At 35.6% G+C, this 22,270-nt stretch overlaps 1 protein-coding gene across 1 annotated transcript in view; it reads right to left on the bottom strand.

Annotated features, from left to right (window-relative positions):
- Positions 1-22,270, bottom strand: part of LOC139858455 (oxoglutarate-dependent flavonoid 7-O-demethylase 1-like) — a 156,509-nt gene that overhangs the window by 38,327 nt on the left and 95,912 nt on the right. The gene's annotated exons all lie outside the window — the stretch shown is intronic.

Raw genomic sequence — 22,270 nt, forward strand, 5'->3', positions numbered from 1 at the left:
TTTAAGCACAAGAAAGTTACTAAACATATATACAACCTATTTCTAACATCAATTAAGCATAACAAACATCAAACATGAAGATTCAAGCCCAATTTCACACTTTTAGTCAAGAACACAAAAAAAACCCAATTTCAACAAGAATCAAAGCATGAATCGACGAAGCACTTACCTTGTGATGATCACCAACAAACAAGTAACAGATTACTAGCTCGAATTCAACAAACTAACAAGCTTTGATCTTTAGGGTTTGAGAGGATGAAGGAGTTAGGTACGTTCTTAATTAGGAAAAGTCTAGAAAAATGGGTGAAAGAAGCAGATACATACACTTAAGGGGTTTAAAACCCATACCCCACGACACACGGGTATTTACCAGTTATCTAATATCTTTCGTACATCGTTAGGAGGCCCTAACGGAGTCTAAATTCAACAAACGAACATGTTCTGTGACCCTTGTCACAAACTGGTCTCAATTAAATAACCAAATAATTATAAACATATAATTATTAAAATCACTAATTACACCATACCCTAAGGGTACAATGGTCATTTCATCTAGGCCCAAAACGCGGGTGTTACATACTCTTTTTGTTCGAATGACTTGTAGCTTCGAACTTCCTCTTGCCAAAAGTAAAGCCACTTTTTCTCAACACAAGTGCCTCAAACCCTTTGGCCATATTAAACAACTCATCAAAGCTCTTCACCACGTTTACACTAATATTTTCTTGATAACTATCATTCAAGATTTGATAGAAATCTTCTTTCAACATCTTATCATTCCCGACATACTCCGGGAAAAATTGGGTCTTGGACAAAAACACGGATTTGAGAGTGTTCAAATCCATCGACCCTTGCCTCAAGGAACGTAACTCGTCCTTAAGCCTAGTAAGATCGGCCGAAGTTCGGTATTCATTAAAAACTCCACCTTGAATTCATCCCATGTGAACTCCATACATTGTACTTCGCCATAAACTTGGATTTTCGCGTCCCACCACAACTTAGCATCACCCCTCAATATACTACACCCGTACCTTGTCTTCTTATCGAGAGGACATTCACAAGTACGGAAAGCCCCCTCCATATCGGTGATCCAACGGGCACTCTTAAGAGGGTCTCGTTCACCTTCAAAGGTGGGAGGTTGAGAATCCTTGAATTTCTTATAGAGAAAGTCCCGTCTTCCCACCTTATCTTCGTGAAGAACGACCTTAACTTGTTCCTTTACTACATTGACTAGTTGCTCGTCAATTGTATCAAGAAACATTTTCTTAACATCCTCGAGGAACTCTGCCTTTTGACGTTTAAAGATGGCCTCAACTTTGGCCGTGAACTCAACGTCCTCACTCGTACTTCCGTCATTGGTGTCGTGTCCATTTCTCATCTTCATTCTATAAAATGAAAAAGTTTAAACAACGAAACGAAAGGACTTAACACATATGTATATACATATACACCACAATACGCCCATCTTGCTTAACAATCGTCGTACATTGCTTGTTTGACATGATTTGAACCCGTAACAATGGTAGCTAATCATTGCTATGCGAGCACATTGCATTAACTTGCTAGTACAACCCCTATCTCGCTTGATGATTGTAACACAACACAAAACAATTAGTGCAAGGTTAGTTCACATAAATCTAAACACTAATCAACACCCGGTCTGACCCGTCTCCTACAAGTCCCGTATAAAAACGCATACACAAATAAATCTAAGTTTAGGCACCTATCGCAAGTCGCCTAAATCCCTTAGACCATGCTCTGATACCACTTGTAAAATCCCGACTTCAATTCACCAAAACGTGTACCAAAAAAAAAAATTCTGGTGCAGCACAACTTGACGGCATCCAGATTTCTGGACTGCGTCCAGCAATGAAGGGTGGGATGGTGTCCAGCAGATCTAGGCGGCGTCTAATTTGCCTTCCAGCTGCTGTCCCCGGGTCCAACTTACACGAGCGGAAACCCCGCTTCCCGACACTTTTAAACGAAAGCTTTTTCACAACATAACACAATATAATAAACTATGAGGTTTTCATCATCAAAACAAGTTTTACATTACCGGGCCCACATCAGCCCGAATTACGCATTTCGTTCAAAAATACAAGTTTACACCATATTAGTTTAATTTCCAAACGACACTAGAGCATGGTGTTTGGGGTTAAACTACCCAAATCTTGGCCGAACTTCCAAAAGCTACCCAAAAGCATCCCCTATCAAAATAAGCGGGAGACCACTAATCCAACCGAATACATTTTCCTTTATCCACGCCAGAGCCTAAAAAGGTAAACAACGAGAGGGTAAGCTAACGCTTAGTGAATGCAATAATTATACATATATGTATATAACCTACTTACTTGCATCACTTACACAATACCATACACGAGCTAGCAATTCTACAATAATGCCAAAACATTATGCATATACCAATAATCGCAATTCACAATGAGCTAGCAATACCAATAGCATAAAGTTCATAATTAAATATGCTAACACAAAATTCGTACAACCATGGTTAACCAATCGTACTAGGGAACGGTGTTCGTAAAAGACCGTCGGAGTTCATAACATCCATTAATGTTACTTAAACACCGCGTAATTACTAATCCCCTGGGTGATGTCTTGAACAACGCGACTCACTCACCCCCATGACAATGTGGCGTCTTGAACAACGCGACGAATCCACATGTCAATCAAAACAATGAGTGGTGCCTTGAACACCGCGGCATCCACTCCCATGACAATGTGGTGCCTTGAACACCGCGACATCCACATGTGAATCAACCAATGAGTAATGTCTTAAACACCGCAACAATACTACTCGTTACTTAGAATGTGGTGTCTTGAACAACGCGACAATGCCACATTCATACAACACAAATAAATACATTATATACGGACGCGCATAATTATTCCACTCACCTTACGCCTTTGGTGAATCAATTAACCAAGCTCGCGACTTCAAGGTAATGTACCTATTACATTATGCACATAAATCAATCATTCATTTAAGTTGGCCAACCAACTCACTCACAATCCTTAGGTCATTTTGACCCATGGTGCAATTCCAACCCATTTGCACACTTAACCCTAATATTGGGTCAACTTCACCAAAAACCCTAACCCTAGCCATTTATGGTCTTAATGCACATATAATCACAATGTTATCTCATTTTCACATTAACAAGACAACTTAGGTCATCAAAGACCCGTTTTACCCATTCGAGGTTTCCACACCCATTCGGGTCACCACATACATAAATAGCACCCATTTACATAACATCTAGGTGTGCTAATGGTTAACTAACCAATTTAAGATTCATAAACACACCAATTTGGACGGCGTCCCACCAATATGGACGGCGTCCCACCAATTTGTACGGCGTCCCACCAATTTGGACGGCGTCCAAAGCATCTGTGAAAACAGGATCTTACACCTCGTCTTATCATAAACTTGATTTCGTGTAACCCGTGGCTAATTGGGTCAAAATAATTGATTAGAAAAGTGATTCACAAATCAAGGAACAAACCAGTGATTATATTCCCAGCCACAAACCAATTTATATAATATTCTAATCAAGTATTTGCAAGAGATATGACCGGTGAATCTGTGATGCCCCGTACAAAATCAACGTGTACGGATCATCAACAACAGGTCCATTACATGGTACAATACTACATGCTGTTTTAAAACAAGTTTTGCATTCATGAAAAGGTGACATCTTTACCAACTTCAAATGTTTTACAAAGATAACGTGCTTCTATGAATAGAAAGCATTAACATAAGTACGTGACACAAAGGTCATTACAAAGCCATAGCTCGTAAATAACATAAGTTGTGAATACAAAGTAAAAGTTCCATGCTTGAGACATTACTAAATAATGCAGCAAAAGTCTAACACATCGAGTCTGTAACAGCAAGTCTATAACACCAAGACTAAACAGCAAGTCTAACAGCAGAAGCAACAACGTCTAAGCACCTGAGAAATACATGCTTAAAAAGTCAACACGAATGTTGGTGAGCTATAGTTTGTTTGTAATCAGTAATGTAATGTAGACCACGAGATTTCAGTGCTTCAAATCAGCATTTCAAAACAATATGATAAAGTATATGCTTAACCGTGGGCACCCGGTAACTAACTTAGCGTAATAATAATATCCCCTAAAAGTACACTTGGCGAGTGCGTATGTTCTCGAAGTATCAAACACCCATTAAATACTAGCGCGACTAGCCCGAGTGGGGATGTCAAACCCTATGGATCCATATCTAATATTCGGTTCACCGGTTCAAAAACCAATGATTAAACGTTACCGTGCTAAGGGGAATCTTTGTGCCGTTATATCACCCACACATATATAAAGTTTAAGTACTCGTGTCTAGTATGTAAAACATAAAAAGCGCATGTATTCTCAGTCCCAAAAATAGTAAAGTAAAAAGGGAAGCTATAACTCACAGTGAATGTGCGGTAAAAGTCGCTATGAAAAGTATGCAAGTAGTAAGTCGGTTCGAAAGGTCCTCAACCTAAGTCAAATGTTACTAGGTAAGTAAATTGTCCCCAAAAGTTTAAAAGTGAATAAATTAAGTCTTAAGTATCATCATCATCATCATCATTCGTAAAAGCTAAAGTAAGTTTTCAACAAGAATAGAGATAAAAACAATAGGCTGACTTCGGACAGCTGTTACGACCTCTATACAAATCTAAAAGACGCGTAGTTAGTGGCCAAGGCTCCGTATGTGAGTCCTCTAACCGCTTTCCAATTTTCAGATCCTAACTCGGTGTCATTTGACCGTGGCAACGGTTCAAGCGCGAGTAGGTCAGAATTTTCTGCACGTCGTTACAAAGGCGTAGTGACTTTCGGAAGGCTATAAATCCTAAACCGTATATCGGATTTAGGCGAGTCCTAAATGAAAAGTTATCTACTCAAAAAGAAATATCTGAAAATAAATTTTACAGAAGTCTCAGGAGTCTGATAAGACCCAAAAAACAGTAAACAAGTGCTCCGGTGGGTTTCTTGGTGCTTGATGCTCATCACGGTTCTCATCCTTGATGCGTGTAAGCTTCAAGTATACAACTCTTTGATGTTTTAGCATCACTTTGAACAAGTTTCAACCATTAACACACAACTAAGAGTAGAAGCTAACATTCTACAAGTTTTGAACATCAAGGTTGTCTCTTTATTGCATAAACACAATAAAGCTTTAACCTTAGTCCTTTTGACACAAGTTTATGCATCTTCATCATATGAAATGATGAAGACTTGATATTTATCATCACAAAAAGGTTCCAAGTAAGTGAGATCTACAATGATAACTTAGATCTCAAGTATTAAAAAAACCCTAAGCTAGAAAGCTTGGATCTTTACAAGATTAATGAGACCATAAGCTAGAAAGCTAAGATCTAGTAAAAGTAATGAGACCATAAGCTAAAAAGCTTAGATCTTTAACAAAATAATGAAACCCTAAGCTAGAAAGCTTGGATCTTTAATGTTCTTGAAGATCCTTATAGCAAAAAGCTAGATCTATAAGTTACATGAAGATCATAAATACAAGTTTTGATCTTTTTAACAAAATAAAGAGATCATAAGCTAGAAAACTTAGATCCAACAAAGTAAATGAAGATTCAAAGCTAGAAAGCTTGAATCTTTCATGTTCTTGAAGGATTTAAATCAAACTTTGAATCTACAAGATCTAACAAGATCAAGAAGCTAAAAAGCTTGATCTTATGATTATGATGATGTCGTGTACATGAAGAAGAGAAGAAGAAGAAGAAAATTTAAAACTTATAATTTTTAGAGTGAGAAAGACTAGAGAGAAAATTAGAGAGTAAGTGTGTGTAAAATGTGAATGAGATCAAGTGTAAAATGGATGATCAAGGCTTGTATTTATAGTGTGGTGATGGTGGTGGTGGTCTTCTAAAACCGTGGGTTTTGCTTTTTGGTTAGTGGTGGTCTAAAGGTGGTGCTTATGTTAGGATCCCATGCAACATGTATGGTAATGGTGAACAAAAATGATAGTATGTTGTCTCTTATAAATGGGTTTTTATCTTACATTTATATGGGTCATAAACTTATTAAAATTGGGCTAATTAAATGGTCCATTAGCTAGAGTAGGGTGGGCTAAAGTCCAACAAGACCAACTAGTGATCATAAGTAAATTACTAAGCGTAATTAAGCAACCAAAAACCCAAGTAATTGTTATTAGGAAATAACAATTAGTATTACGTAGTCGTAATATTCCAATTATGACAAAAGTTAAACGTGTACCAAGTACATAGCTCGTTCTAAACGTCAAGTGACACTAACGGTCATAAAAGCATTCAAGGATCAAGTTAAGTAACTACGTACTTAATAACACGTTTTAAAATATAAACGAAAGTAATCAACATGAATAATGATCCCAGAATATAATATAGCTCAGTACGCACAAATACGCAGTTTCGTGAAAGTAATAAGCACAACAATATAAGTCGAAAAAGTCGGGTCGTTACAGAATCCGTGAAGGAAATGACTTCCAAGTTTGCTAAACTTGAGAAAATTGAAGGAGTGATTTTTAGAAAATGGCAGAAAAAGATGAAGTTTTTATTGATAACCATGAAGGTTGTGTATGTTCTATCAACCCCTGTGCCCGAAGAAATGGAGAATAAATCCTTGGAACAATCCCGGAAGAGAAACAAGTGGGATAATGATGATTTTATTTGTCGTGGCCACATCTTGAATGGTATGTCCAATATCTTATTTGATGTTTATCAATCTGTTGGTTCGGCTAAAGAATTGTGGGATTTGTTGGAGGCTAAGTACATGGCCAAAGATGATTCTAGTAAGAATTTTCTTGTTAATAATTTCAATAATTACAAAATGGTAGGTACAATGCCGGTTATGGAGCAATACCATAAAATCCTTAGGATTTTGGAAAGTTTGCTCAACATGACGTGAAAATGGATGAATCCATTTCGGTGTCATGTATTATTGATAAATTGCCTCCATCTTTGCGAGAATTTAAACACACCTTGAAACATAAAAAGTAAGAAATGAATTTGACCGAATTGGGTGGCCACTTGCCTATTAAGGAATCAATACGGGTACAAGAGGGTGGCAAAGGAAAGGGTAAGGAACTGCTATCATCTTCTATCTACATGATAGAGGATAATAATTGTGGGAACAAGAACAACCACCATAAAAAGTCAAATGAAAAGAAAAGGAAATTTGATGGCAACAAGAATGGTTTCAACAAGAGGGACAAAAGAACTTGTTGAAGATGCGGTATATCCGGTCATTTCAAAAAGGATTGTCATGTAAAGAAAATTGACGGAGCAAGCACTTCGGGTGCGGGATAAGGGTCTAAGGATTCGGCTCCAAACAAAGGTCAAAATCTTGTCTTGTTAAATCATGCTAAGAATTATGTATCACATATTTCCGAGGCATTTTATGTGAATGATGATAATATTGGTTGGTGGATTGATATGGGTGCCCCCTGTCATGCAAGCATGGATCATTGTTGGTTAAAATTTTTGTACCGGACAATGATGTGCTTCTTATGGGGAACGAATCAGTAACTAATGTTCTAGGACGTGGAAATATTGTATTGGAATTTAGTTCCGAAAAAACAATTACTCTAAATAATGTATTATATGTACCCTACTTGTGAAAGAATTTGATTTCTAAACCTATATTGAACAAATGTGGTTATAAGCAAGTGTCTGAATCAGACAAATATATTTTGTATAAAGGTAGTGTGTTTATTGACTTTGGTTATTACAATAATGGCATGTTTATGCTAAATCTCTAGAATTTTCATATTTCCATGAATTATGCTTGTATGATTAATTCTGGTTCTAAAGATTCCTATTTATGGCATGCATGTTTAGGACATGTACATTATAAAAGATTGTATGAGATGTCTTTAGAATCTTTGATACCTACTTTTAATTTGAACTTGGAAAAATGAAAAACTTGTATGTTGACTAAAACTATTAGACGACCTTTTAAAGAGATAAATAAGAATTATTTACCTTTAGAATTAATTCATAGTAATTCTATGTGATTTCAATGCTACCCCTTCTATGGGTAACAAGAAGTATATGATTACATTTATAGATGACACGTCTAGGTTTTGTTATGTATATCTTTTGCATGCTAAAGATGAAGCATTAGATAGGTTTAAGATTTATAAATTGAAGTAGAATTACAACAGGATGGTTCAATTAAGACTTTGCGTATCGATAGAGGTGGTGAATACTATGACCCTGTTTATTTCCAATCCATATGTATAATTTACCAAACCACAACTTTTTATGCACCAAAACAAAATGATGTAGCTGAAAGGAAGAATAGGTTTCTTAAAGAAATGGTTAATTTCATGTTGTCCTATTCGGGTTTGAGTGAAGTGTTTTGGGGGGAAGCCATGTTGACGGCTTGTTATCTTTTGAATAGAGTCACAATAAGAAAGGTAAAACCACACCTTATGAACTTTGGTATAAAAGACAACCCAATTTGCAATACTTGTGTGTTTGGGGTTGTCAGGCGGTCGTAAGATTACCGAAACCCAAAAGGAAAACTTTGGGTCAGAAAGGTATTGATTGCATCTTCATTGGATATGCCGAGCATTCCAAGGCTTGTAGTTTCTATGTCATTGAACCTAATGACTCGGTATCGGTTAATACTGTGATAGAGTCTAGAGATGCAATTTTTGATGAATCCCGGTTCACGTTAATACCTAGACTAAAGGATGTGGTACCTATTTTGAATAAAACCTCCCAAGGAACTCAATCGGAAGAAACTCCTAATGAGATACCAGAACCTCATAGAGGGAGTAGAACTAGAACTCCTAAGTCATACAGTTCTGTTTTTCAACTCTATCTAGTTGAAGGATCTAGAGATTGTATTCAATCTCAACTCTATTATTGTCATAATATAGATGAAGATCCTAGAACCAATGTTGAAGCTACGAGATCTCGTGATGTTGCCTTTTAAAAAGAAGCTGTCCGTGATGAGATGGATTCTATTATGGAAAATAACACTTGGGTTTTAGTTGACTAGCCATCGGGATGCATACCATTGGGTAATAAATGGTCTTTAAGAGAAAGATGAAGGTTGATGGAACGATTGATAAGTTTAAAGCTAGATTGGTCATCTAAGGCTTTAGACAAAAGGAAGACATAGACCACTTTGATACCTATGCACCGGTTGCTCGTATTACCAGTATTAGATTGTTGAGTGCACTTGCATCAACTCATAATCCAGTGATCCACCAAATGAATGTTAAAACAGCCTTTCTTAATGGTGATTTGGAGGAAGAGGTATACATGAAACAACCTGAAGGTTTTGTAATGCCATGGCAAGAGAAAAAGGTGTGCAAATTGATTAAGTCATGTATGGACTTAAACAAGCACTTAAATAATGGCATCAAAAGTTTGATGATGTGGAATTGTCTCATGGCTTTATGTTAAATCAATCGAACAAATGTGTGTATAGTAAATTTGATCACAAGGGGAAAGGGTGATCATTTGCTTGTATGTTGTTAACATGTTGATCTTTGGCACCGATCATGATCAAGTGGATAAAACAAAACAATTCTTGTCATCGAAGTTTTCAATGAAGGATATGGGGTGGCTGATGTGATCCTTGGTATAAGGATTAAATGTGATGATAAGGGTATCACAATCAACCAACCTCACTATATTGAGAAAATTTTAAAGAAAATCAAACGTGAGAATTTTTCCTTTGTTAGTACTCCCGTTGATCCAAATATGAAGCTTCGCAACTCGAATACACTCAAGCAATAGGTTATTTAATATATTATATGACTAGAACAAGAACGGATATTACTTATGCAGTAGGGAAACTGAGTAGATTTACAAGTAACCAGGGGACTCACCACTGACATGCTATAAATAGAGTATTCAAGTATTTAAAGCAAACCATGGACTATGGTATCACATATCCTGGCTTTCCTTCTATCATAGAAGGATATTTAGATGCGAGTTGGATAACCAACGTTGAAGATAATTCGTCTACAACGAGTTGGATATTCCTTCTTAGTGGATGAGCTATCTCATGGGCATCGAAGAAGCAAACGTGTATTATAACTTTGACCATGGAATTCGAGTTTGTAGCTTTGATGACCGTTGGTAATGAAGCTGAATGGTTAAGGAACTTGATCTATGAGATTCCTTTGTGGACAAAGCCTATCTCCCCTATATTCATTCATTGTGATAATGCTTCTACTTTGGCTAACACATCTAGTCAAATGTAAAACAGAAAGTCTAGACACTTAGGTGTTAGACAAAGTATGATTCCCGAGTTGATCGCCAATGGAGTGATTTCGCTTAATTTTGTGAGATCGCAACAAAATTTGGCTGATCACTTGACCAAAGGATTATTCAGGAACTTAGTGCACAAGTCAACTATTGGTGTGGGATTGAAGGTGTAGCGACCCGAACTTTTCCATGTTTATATATATTAAATGAAATTGATATTTACATGATTAAGTGTTTCCAACATGTTAAGCAATCAAACTTGTTAAGACTTGATTAATTGAAATAGGTTTCATATAGACAATTGACCACCCAAGTTGACCGGTGATTCACGAACGTTAAACTTGTAAAAACTATATGATGACATATATATGAATATATATATAGTTAACATGATATTATGATAAGTAAACATATCATTAAGTATATTAACATTGAACTACATATGTAAAAACAAGACTACTAACTTAATGATTTTGAAACGAGACATATATGTAACGATTATCGTTGTAACGACATTTAATGTATATATATCATATTAAGATATATTAATACATCATGATATCATGATAATGTAATAATTTAACATCTCATTTGATTTAATAAACAATGGGTTAACAACATTTAACAAGATCGTTAACCTAAAGGTTTCAAAACAACACTTACATGTAACGACTAACGATGACTTAACGACTCAGTTAAAATGTATATACATGTAGTGTTTTAATATGTATTCATACACTTTTAAAAGACTTCAAGACACTTATCAAAATACTTCTACTTAACAAAAATGCTTACAATTACATCCTCGTTCAGTTTCATCAACAATTCTAGTCGTATGCACCCGTATTCGTACTCGTACAATACACAGCTTTTAGATGTATGTACTATTGGTATATACACTCCAATGATCAGCTCTTAGTAGCCCATGTGAGTTACCAAACACATTTGGGAACTATCATTTGGCAACTAGCATGAAATATCTCATAAAATTTCAAAAATATGAGTAATCATTCATGACTTATTTACATGAAAACAAAATTACATATCCTTTATATCTAATCCATATACCAACGACCAAAAACACCTACAAATACTTTCATTCTTCAATTTTCTTCATCTTATTTATCTCTCTCAAGTTCCATCTTCAAGTTCTAAGTGTTCTTCATAAATTCCATAAGTATAGTTTCATAAAAATCAAGAATACTTCCAAATTTGCAAGTCTACTTCCAAGCTTTCTAATCCATTACAAGTAATCATCTAAGATCAAGGAACCTTTGTTATTTACAGTAGGTTATCTTTTTAGTTCAAGGTAATATTCATATTCAAACTTTGATTCAATTTCTACAACTACAACAATCTTATTTCGAGTGAAAATCTTACTTGAACTGTTTTCGTGTCATGATTCTGCTTCAAGAACTTTCAAGCCATCCAAGGATCCTTTGAAGCTAGATTCATTTTTCTCATTTTTAGTAGCTTTATCCAGAAAACTTGAGGTAGTAATGATATTCATAACATCATTCGATTCATACATATAAAGCTATCTTGTTCGAAGGTTTAAACTTGTAATTACTAGAACATAGTTTAGTTAATTCTAAACTTGTTCACAAACAAAAGTTAATCCTTCTAACTTGACTTTTAAAATCTACTAAACACATGTTCTGTATCTATATGATATGCTAACTTAATGATTTAAAACCTGGAAACACGAAGAACACCGTAAAACCGGACATACGCCGTCGTAGTAACACCGCGGGCTGTTTTGGGTTAGTTAATTAAAAACTATGATAAACTTTGATTTAAAAGTTGTTCTTCTGGGAAAATGATTTTTCTTATGAACATGAAACTATATCCAAAAATTATGGTTAAACTCAAAGTGAAAGTATGTTTTCCAAAATGGTCATCAAGATGTCATTTTTTTGACGGAAATGACTACCTCTTTAGTAATTGACATGTAACTTAAATTTCCGACTATAAACCTATAATTTTTCTGTTTAGATTCTTAAATTAGAGTTCAATATGAAACCATAGCAATTTGATTCACTCAAAACGGATTTAAAATGAAAAAGTTTTGGGTAAAACAAGATTGGATATTTTTTGATTATTTTAGCTACGGGAAATATTTAACAAATCTATACAAATCATATCCTAGCTAACATATATTGTATTATACATGTATTCTAATATATTATATAATCTTGGGATACCATAGACACGTATGCAAATATTTTGACATATCATATCGACCCATGTATATATATTATTTGGAACAACCATAGACACTCTATATGCAGTAATGTGGGAGTTAGCTATACAGGGTTGAGGTTGATTCCAAAAATATATATACTTTAAGTTGTGATCTAGCCTGAGACGTGTATACACTGGGTCGTGGATTGATTCAAGATAATATAGATCAATTTTTTTCTGTACATCTAACTTTGGACAACTAGTTGTAGGTTACTAACGAGGACAGCTGACTTAATAAATTTAAAACAGTAAAACGTATTAAAAATGTTGTAAATATATTTTGAACATAATTTGATATATATGTACATATTTGTTATACGTTCGTGAATCGACCAGTGGCCAAGTCTTACTTCCCGACGAAGTAAAAATCTGTAAAAGTGAGTTATAGTCTCACTTTTAAAATCTAATATTTTTGGATGAGAATACATGCAGTTTTATAAATGTTTTACGAAATAGACACAAGTAAATGAAACTACATTATATGGGTGAATGATCGAAGCCGAATATGCCCCTTTTGCTTGGTAGCCTAAGAATTAGTAAACCGATCTACTAATTGACGCGAATCCTAAAGATAGATCTATTGGGCCTAACGAACCCCATCCAAAGTACCGGATGCTTTAGTACTTCGAATTCGTTTATATCATGTCTGAAGGATTTCCCGGAATGATAGGGGATATTCTTATATGCATTTTGTTAATGTCGGTTACCAGGTGTTCACCATATGAATGAATTTTATCTCTATGTATGGGATGTATATTGAAATATGAAATCTTGTGGTCTATTATTATGATTTGATAATATATAGGTTAAACCTATAACTCACCAACATTTTTGTTGATGTTTTAAGCATGTTTATTCTCAGGTGATTATTAAGAGCTTTCGCTGTTGCATACTAAAAAAAGGACAAGATTTGGAGTTCATGCTTGTATGATATTATGTAAAAACTGCATTCAAGAAACTTATTTTTGATGTAATATATTCTTATTATAAACCATTATGTAATGGTCGTGTGTAAATGGTATATTTTAGATTATCATTATTTGATAATCTACGTAATGTTTTTTAAACCTTTATCGATAAAATAAAGGTTATGGTTGTTTTAAAAATGAATGCAGTCTTTGAAAAACGTCTCATATAGAGGTCAAAACCTCGCAACGAAATCAATTAATATGGAACGTTTATAATCAATATGAACGGGACATTTCAGTTGGTATCAGAGCGTTGGTCTTAGAGAACCAGAAAATTGTATTAGTGTGTCTTACCGTGTTTGTTAGGATGCATTAGTGAGTCTGGACTTCGACCGTGTTTTTCTTCAAAAACGATTGCTTAACATTTTTTGTTGTTGGAAACTATATATTATTAACATGTAAATATTATGTGATATATTAATCTCTTAACGTGTTTGATATTGTGTGATAGATGTCTACCTCTAGTACAAATCCCATTGATTCACCTAATAATAATAAAGAGTCAAATATATTTTGGGAAGATTCACAAATTCCCGAAGAGGAACCGGAAGAGGAGGAACCAGAAGAAGATGAACCAGAAGAGGAGGAATCGGAAGAGGAGGAACCAGAAGAAGAAGAGGTTCCGGAGGAAGAAATATTGATACATATAGTAAATCGATTAAATAAAAGAAAATCCTCAACCAGTGGACCAAAGTTAATAATGGTCAATGGTGTTTCCGCCGAGGAAGCAAAATATTGGGAAGATTACCAATTTTTCGATGAATCGGATCCCGATGAGGATTTCGATGATGTTATAGAAATTACCTCGACCCAATTTAATAAAGCGAAAGAAAATAATAAGGGAAAAGGTATAAAAATAGAGAAACCCGATTCCAACCCCGATGAACTTTATATGTATCGACAACATCCGTATTTCCTAAAATGTAACAATGACCCGGGAACCTCTAAACCACCAGGTTTTTCTAAATCATTATGGAAAATGACGGCTCGTATTAGAGGAACACCATATATTCCTAGAAAATTAGGAAAACGAACCAAGTCCGAAGAAGAAGAAACCAGTGATTCAGATTAGATGGTTGTAATCATGTTGTGTATTATATGTATTGTAGTATGCTTGTACTTTTATGTTCTATGTAAAAATTGCTTGTATTGTTTGTTAATTATCTTTTACGAATCTAATCCTTGTCTATTTTACAGTATAAAAACAAAATGGACGTTAAGGGTAGACAACCGAATATTTTAGAAGACCTACCAGAGGATATGATTGAGGAAATCTTGTCTAGAGTCGGTCAGAATTCATCAGCACATTTAGTTATGGCAAAATTAACTTGTCAAACATTTGAAAGACTTTCCGGAAATGCCTTAGTTTATAAAAGGCTTTCCTTTGATAGGTGGGGTATATCACATTGGGGAGACCGTAAGTTACGTCGTGTTTTCTTTAAAGCATTAAATGCGGGGAACCCAAATGCAATTTTACGCTACGAGTTAAGGACCTATTTTGAATCAACATATCCCAACATAGGATTTCGTGAATTAGAAAGAGCTTCTAACATGCAACATAAAGAAGCATGTTATGCTTACGGGTTAGTGATGTTCGCTTCTTACCAAAGTGAGAAAAAGAACATCGGATTGCAACTTTTAAATAAAACCTTCCCACAAGTGACGGATTCAGTAGTTGGGGTGAGAAACAAGGTTTTTAGATTATTACGGGGTTGTTGGACATTACGAAACCCTCGTCCTTTTGACGACATTACAACATGCTGCCTGGCCAATGGTCATAACAGTTATTTTCCACAAGACCAAGGATGAGAAGTCGTCTTAGTAAAACCAGAATGCATGACTTGTTTCTGGACTTATGAATTGTGTGTCTTTATTTCCTTTGCTGAACAACTTGCGTATTAACTAGGTTTATCTTCAAAACTGTCCTGTATCAAAGTGTACTATATTTCATGTTATATGTAATATAGCGAAGTTGTAAGTTTGAAGAATATTTGTATGTGATATATTATTATAATCAGTTTTTCATATGGAATTGTAGTAGTTGAATTGTATATTAGCTACTAAGTATGAACTTAACGGGTAGGTAGTACCCGAATTTAAATTTATAAAACGCTATTATGAAGAAAAAGCTTTTATAAATGAGTTCATATTATGCTACGAAATACTATTGACTACTCTTAATATTCTGTATGATTAACTCGATTCAGTTGGCTATTTTGAAGGAAATGGCACCGACTACTCGACAAACCATGAATATGAGCGAAGAGGAATTTCGTACCTTTCTTGCTGAAAACATAGCCGCAGTACAGGCTGCGCTACATACCAACAATAACTCTGAATCTAGCAATGCAGCTAACGGCACAAGAAATCGTGTAGGATGCACCTACAAAGAATTCACTGCCTGCAAACCTTTAGAATTTGATGGAACCGAAGGACCAATTAGATTGAAACGTTGGACCGAGAAAGTCGAATCGGTGTTTGCCATAAGTAAGTGTACTGAAGAGGACAAAGTTAAGTACGCTACGCATACCTTCACAGGTACTGCGTTAACGTGGTGGAACACCTATCTTGAACAGGTAGGACAAAATGCTGCTTACGCACTACCGTGGTCGGCATTCAAGCAATTGATGAACGAGCAGTACCGTCCTAGAAACGAAGTCAATAAACTCAAGGCAGAACATAGAGAGTTACGAACACAAGGGTTCGACATTACCACATATGAACGACGATTCATAGAGTTGTGCCTATTGTGTCCGGGAGCATTCGAAGATGAAGAAGAGAAGATCGACGCGTTTGTAAAAGGGTTACCAGTAAGGATTCAAGAAGATGTGAGTTCACACGAGCCCGCTTCTATACAGAAGGCAAGTCGAATGGCTCATAAACTCATAAATCAGATTGAGGGAAGAATTAAAGAGCAGGCGGCCGAAGAAGCCAACACGAAACAACTCAAGAGGAAGTGGGAGGAAAACAGTGACAAGAGTCACCAGTACAACAACAACAACAATTACAACCACAATCGCAACAACTATCCCAACAACCGCAACAACAATCGCAACAATAACCGCAATCCTAACAATAACTACAACAAACATCCCAACAACAACAATAACAACAACAACTACAACAACCGTTTCAACAACAATAACAATTCCAACAACAACCTCAATAACAATAACGGCAACAAAAACCAAAAACAGCCATGTCATAGGTGTGAAGAAAATCACCAGGGGTTTTGCACGACATTTTGCAACAGGTGTAAAAGAAATGGTCATAGCACGACAAAGTGTGACGTCTACGGACCAAAGTTTAACAGAACTAAGGGAGCAAATAATGTCGGAACAAGTAATGCCGAAACGAATAGTGTCAGAGCAAGTAACACCAACACTGTTTGTTATAAATGTGGAAAACCGAGCCACATTATTAGAAATTGCCCGAATCAGGGGAATACTAATGGGCAGGGCTGTGGAAGAGTTTTCAATATTAATGCGGCAGAAGCACAGGAAGACCCGGAGCTTGTTACGGGTACGTTTCTTATTGACGATAAATCTGCTTATGTTTTATTTGATTCGGGTGCGGATAGAAGCTATATGAGTAGAGAATTTTGTGCTAAATTAAGTTGCCCATTGATGCCTTTGGATAATAAATTTTTACTCGAATTAGCAAACGGTAAATTAATTTCAGCAGATAATATATGTCAGGAGAGAGAAATTAAACTGGGGGATGAAACATTTAAAATTGATTTAAACCAGTCGAGTTAGGAAGTTTTGATGTAATAATTGGCATGGACTGGTTGAAAAAGGTGAGAGCAGAGGTTGTTTATTACAAAAATGCGATTCGCATTATGCGTGAAAAAGGAAAACCTTTAATGGTGTACAGAGAAAAGAACAACGCGAAGTTAAATCTTATTAGTAGTTTGAAGGCGCAAAAACTAATAAGAAAAGGTTGTTACGTCATTCTAGCACACATCGAGGAAGTTAAATCTGAAGAAAAGAACATCAGTGATGTTCCCGTCGCAAAAGAATTTCCCGATGTATTTCCGAAAGAATTACCGGGATTACCCCCACATCGATCCGTTGAATTTCAAATAGACCTTGTACCATGAGCTGCACCAATAGCTCGTGCTCCATACAGACTCGCACCCAGCGAAATGAAAGAATTACAAAGTCAGTTACATTAACTTTTAGAGCGTGGTTTCATTCGACCAAGCACATCACCATGGGGAGCTCCTATTTTGTTTGTCAAGAAGAAAGATGGTACATTCAGGTTGTATATCGACTACCGAGATTTGAACAAACTTACCATCAAGAACCGCTACCCACTACCGAGAATTGACGAATTATTTGATCAACTACAAGGCTCGTCTGTTTATTCGAAGATCGATTTACGTTCTGGATATCATCAAATGCGGGTGAAGGAGGATGATATTCCAAAGACTGTTTTTAGGACGCGTTACGGTCATTACGAGTTTATGGTTACTCCGGTTGGATTGACTAACGCACCAGCTGTGTTCATGGACCTCATGAACCGAGTGTGTGGGCCATATCTTGACAAGTTTGTCATTGTTTTCATCGATGACATACTTATTTACTCGAAGAATGATCAAGAGCACGAAGAACATTTGAGAAAATTGCTAGAGTTGCTGAGAAAAGAAAAACTGTACGCTAAGTTTTCAAAGTGTGCATTTTGGTTGGAAGAAGTTCAATTCCTCGGTCACATAGTGAACAAAGAAGGTATTCAGGTGGATCCAGCAAAGATTGAAACCGTTGAAAAGTGGGAAACCCCGAAAACTCCGAAATATATATGCCAGTTTTTAGGACTAGCTGGTTACTACAGAAGGTTCATCCAAGACTTTTCCAGAATAGCAAAACCCTTGACTGCATTAACGCATAACGGGAAGAAATTTGAATGGAAAGATGAACAAGAGAAAGCGTTTCAATTGTTAAAGAAAAAGTTAACTACGGCACCTATATTGTCATTACCTGAAGGGAATGATGATTTTGTGATATATTGTGACGCCTCAAAGCAAGGTCTCGGTTGTGTATTAATGCAACAAATGAAGGTAATTGCTTATGCGTCTAGACAATTGAAGATTCACGAGCAGAATTATACGACGCATGATTTGGAATTAGGCGCAGTTGTTTTTGCATTAAAGACTTGGAGGCACTACTTATATGGGGTCAAAAGTATTATATATACCGACCACAAAAGTCTTCAACACATATTTAATCAGAAACAACTGAACATGAGGCAGCGCAGGTGGATTGAATTGTTGAATGATTACGACTTTGAGATTCGTTACCACCCAGGGAAGGCAAATGTGGTAGCCGACGCCTTGAGCAGAAAGGACAGAGAACCCATTTGTGTAGAATCTATGAATATAATGATTCACACTAACCTTACTACTCAAATAAAGGAGGCGCAACAAGGAGTTTTAAAAGAGGGAAATTTAAAGGATGAAATACCCAAAGGATCAGAGAAGCATCTTAATATTCGGGGAGACGGAACCCGGTATAGGGCTGAAAGAATTTGGGTACCAAAATTTGGAGATATGAGAGAAATGGTACTTAAAGAAGCTCATAAAACCAGATACTCAATACATCCTGGAACGGGGAAGATGTACAAGGATCTCAAGAAACATTTTTAGTGGCCAGGTATGAAAGCTGATGTTGCTAAATACATAGGAGAATGTTTGACGTGTTCTAAGGTCAAAGCTGAGCATCAAAAACCATCAGGTCTACTTCAACAACCCGAAATCCTGGAATGGAAATGGGAAAACATTACCATGGATTTCATCACTAAATTGCCAAGGACTGCAAGTGGTTTTGATACTATTTGGGTAATAGTTGATCGTCTCACCAAATCAGCACACTTCCTGCCAATAAGGGAAGATGACAAGATGGAGAAGTTAGCAAGACTGTATTTGAAGGAAGTCGTCTCCAGACATGGAATACCAATCTCTATTATCTCTGATAGTAATGGCAGATTTATTTCATGATTCTGGCAGACATTACAGCAAGCATTAGGAGCTCGTCTAGACATGAGTACTGCCTATCATCCACAAACTGATGGGCAGAGCGAAAGGATGATACAAACGCTTGAAGACATGCTACGAGCATGTGTTATTGATTTCGGAAACAGCTGGGATCGACATCTACCGTTAGCAGAATTTTCCTACAACAATAGCTACCATTCAAGCATTGAGATGGCGCCGTTTGAAGCACTTTATGGTAGAAAGTGCAGGTCTCCGATTTTTTGGAGTGAAGTGGGGGATAGACAGATTACGGGTCCGGAGATAATACAAGAAACTACCGAGAAGATCATCCAAATTCAACAACGGTTGAAAACCGCCCAAAGTCGACAAAAGAGCTACGCCGACATTAAAAGAAAAGATATAGAATTTGAAATTGGAGAGATGGTTATGCTTAAGGTTGCACCTTGGAAAGGCGTTGTTCAATTTGGTAAACGAGGAAAATTAAATCCAAGGTATATTGGACCATTCAAGATTATTGAACGTATCAGACCAGTAGCTTACCGACTTGAATTACCTCAACAACTCTCGGCTGTACATAACACTTTCCACGTCTCGAATTTGAAGAAATGTTTTGCTAAAGAAGATCTCACTATTCTGTTAGACAAAATCCAAATCAACGAAAAACTTTAATTCATCGAAGAACCCGTCGAAATAATGGATCGTGAGGATAAAGGACTTAAACAAAACAAGATACTAATTGTTAAGGTTCGATGGAATGCTCGTAGAGGACCCGAGTTCACCTGGGAATGAGAAGATCAGATGAAGAAGAAATACCCGCACTTATTTCCAGAAGATACGTCAACACCTCCAACTGCTTAAAATTTCGGGACGAAATTTATTTAACGGGTAGGTACTGTAGCGACCCGAACTTTTCCATGTTTATATATATTAAATGAAATTGATATTTACATGATTAAGTGTTTCCAACATGTTAAGCAATCAAACTTGTTAAGACTTGATTAATTGAAATAGGTTTCATATAGACAATTGACCACCCAAGTTGACCGGTGATTCACGAACGTTCAAACTTGTAAAAACTATATGATGACATATATATGGATATATATATAGTTAACATGATATTATGATAAGTAAACATATCATTAAGTATATTAACATTGAACTACATATGTAAAAACAAGACTACTAACTTAATGATTTTGAAACGAGACATATATGTAACGATTATCGTTGTAACGACATCTAATGTATATATATCATATTAAGATATATTAATACATCATGATATCATGATAATGTAATAATTTAACATCTCATTTGATTTAATAAACAATGGGTTAACAACATTTAACAAGATCGTTAACCTAAAGGTTTCAAAACAACACTTACATGTAACGACTAACGATGACTTAACGACTCAGTTAAAATGTATATACATGTAGTGTTTTAATATGTATTCATACACTTTTGAAAGACTTCAAGACACTTATCAAAATACTTCTACTTAACAAAAATGCTTACAATTACATCCTCGTTCAGTTTCATAAACAATTCTACTCGTATGCACCCGTATTCGTACTCGTACAATGCACAGCTTTTAGATGTATGTACTATTGCTATATACACTCCAATGATCAGCTCTTAGCAACCCATGTGAGTCACCTAACATATTTGGGAACTATCATTTGGCAACTAGCATGAAATATCTCATAAAATTACAAAAATATGAGTAATCATTCATGACTTATTTACATGAAAACAAAATTACATATCCTTTATATCTAATCCATATACCAACGACCAAAAACACCTACAAATACTTTCATTCTTCAATTTTCTTCATCTAATTTATCTCTCTCAAGTTCCATCTTCAAGTTCTAAGTGTTCTTCATAAATTCCATAATTATAGTTTCATAAAAATCAAGAATACTTCCAAGTTTGCAAGTCTACTTCCAAGCTTTCTAATCCATTCCAAGTAATCATATAAGATCAAGGAACCTTTGTTATTTACAGTAGGTTATCTTTCTAATTCAAGGTAATATTCATATTCAAACTTTGATTCAATTTCTACAACTATAACAATCTTATTTCGAGTGAAAATCTTACTTGAACTGTTTTCTTGTCTTGATTCTGCTTCAAGAACTTTCAAGCCATCCAAGGATCCTTTAAAGCTAGATCCATTTTTCTCATTTCCAGTAGCTTTATCCAGAAAACTTGAGGTAGTAATGATGTTCATAACATCATTCGATTCATACATATAAAGCTATTTTATTCGAAGGTTTAAACTTGTAATCACTAGAACATAGTTTAGTTAATTCTAAACTTGTTCGCAAATAAAAGTTAATCCTTCTAATTTAAATTTTAAAATCAACTAAACACATGTTCTATATCTATATGATATTCTAACTTAATGATTTAAAACCTGGAAACACGAAGAACACCGTAAAACCGGACATACGCCGTCGTAGTAACACCGCGGGCTGTTTGGGTTAGTTAATTAAAAACTATGATAAACTTTGATTTAAAAGTTGTTCTTCTGGGAAAATGATTTTTCTTATGAACATGAAACTATATCCAAAAATTATGGTTAAACTCAAAGTGAAAGTATGTTTTCCAAAATGGTCATCAAGATGTCGTTTTTTTGACGGAAATGACTACCTCTTTAGTAATTGACATGTAACATAAATTTTCGACTATAAACCTATAATTTTTCTGTTTAGATTCTTAAATTAGAGTTCAATATGAAACCATAGCAATTTGATTCACTCAAAACAGATTTAAAATGAAGAAGTTATGGGTAAAACAAGATTGGATATTTT

The sequence above is a fragment of the Rutidosis leptorrhynchoides genome, chromosome 7, assembly GCF_046630445.1.
Source record: "Rutidosis leptorrhynchoides isolate AG116_Rl617_1_P2 chromosome 7, CSIRO_AGI_Rlap_v1, whole genome shotgun sequence".
Classification (NCBI taxonomy): domain Eukaryota; kingdom Viridiplantae; phylum Streptophyta; class Magnoliopsida; order Asterales; family Asteraceae; genus Rutidosis; species Rutidosis leptorrhynchoides.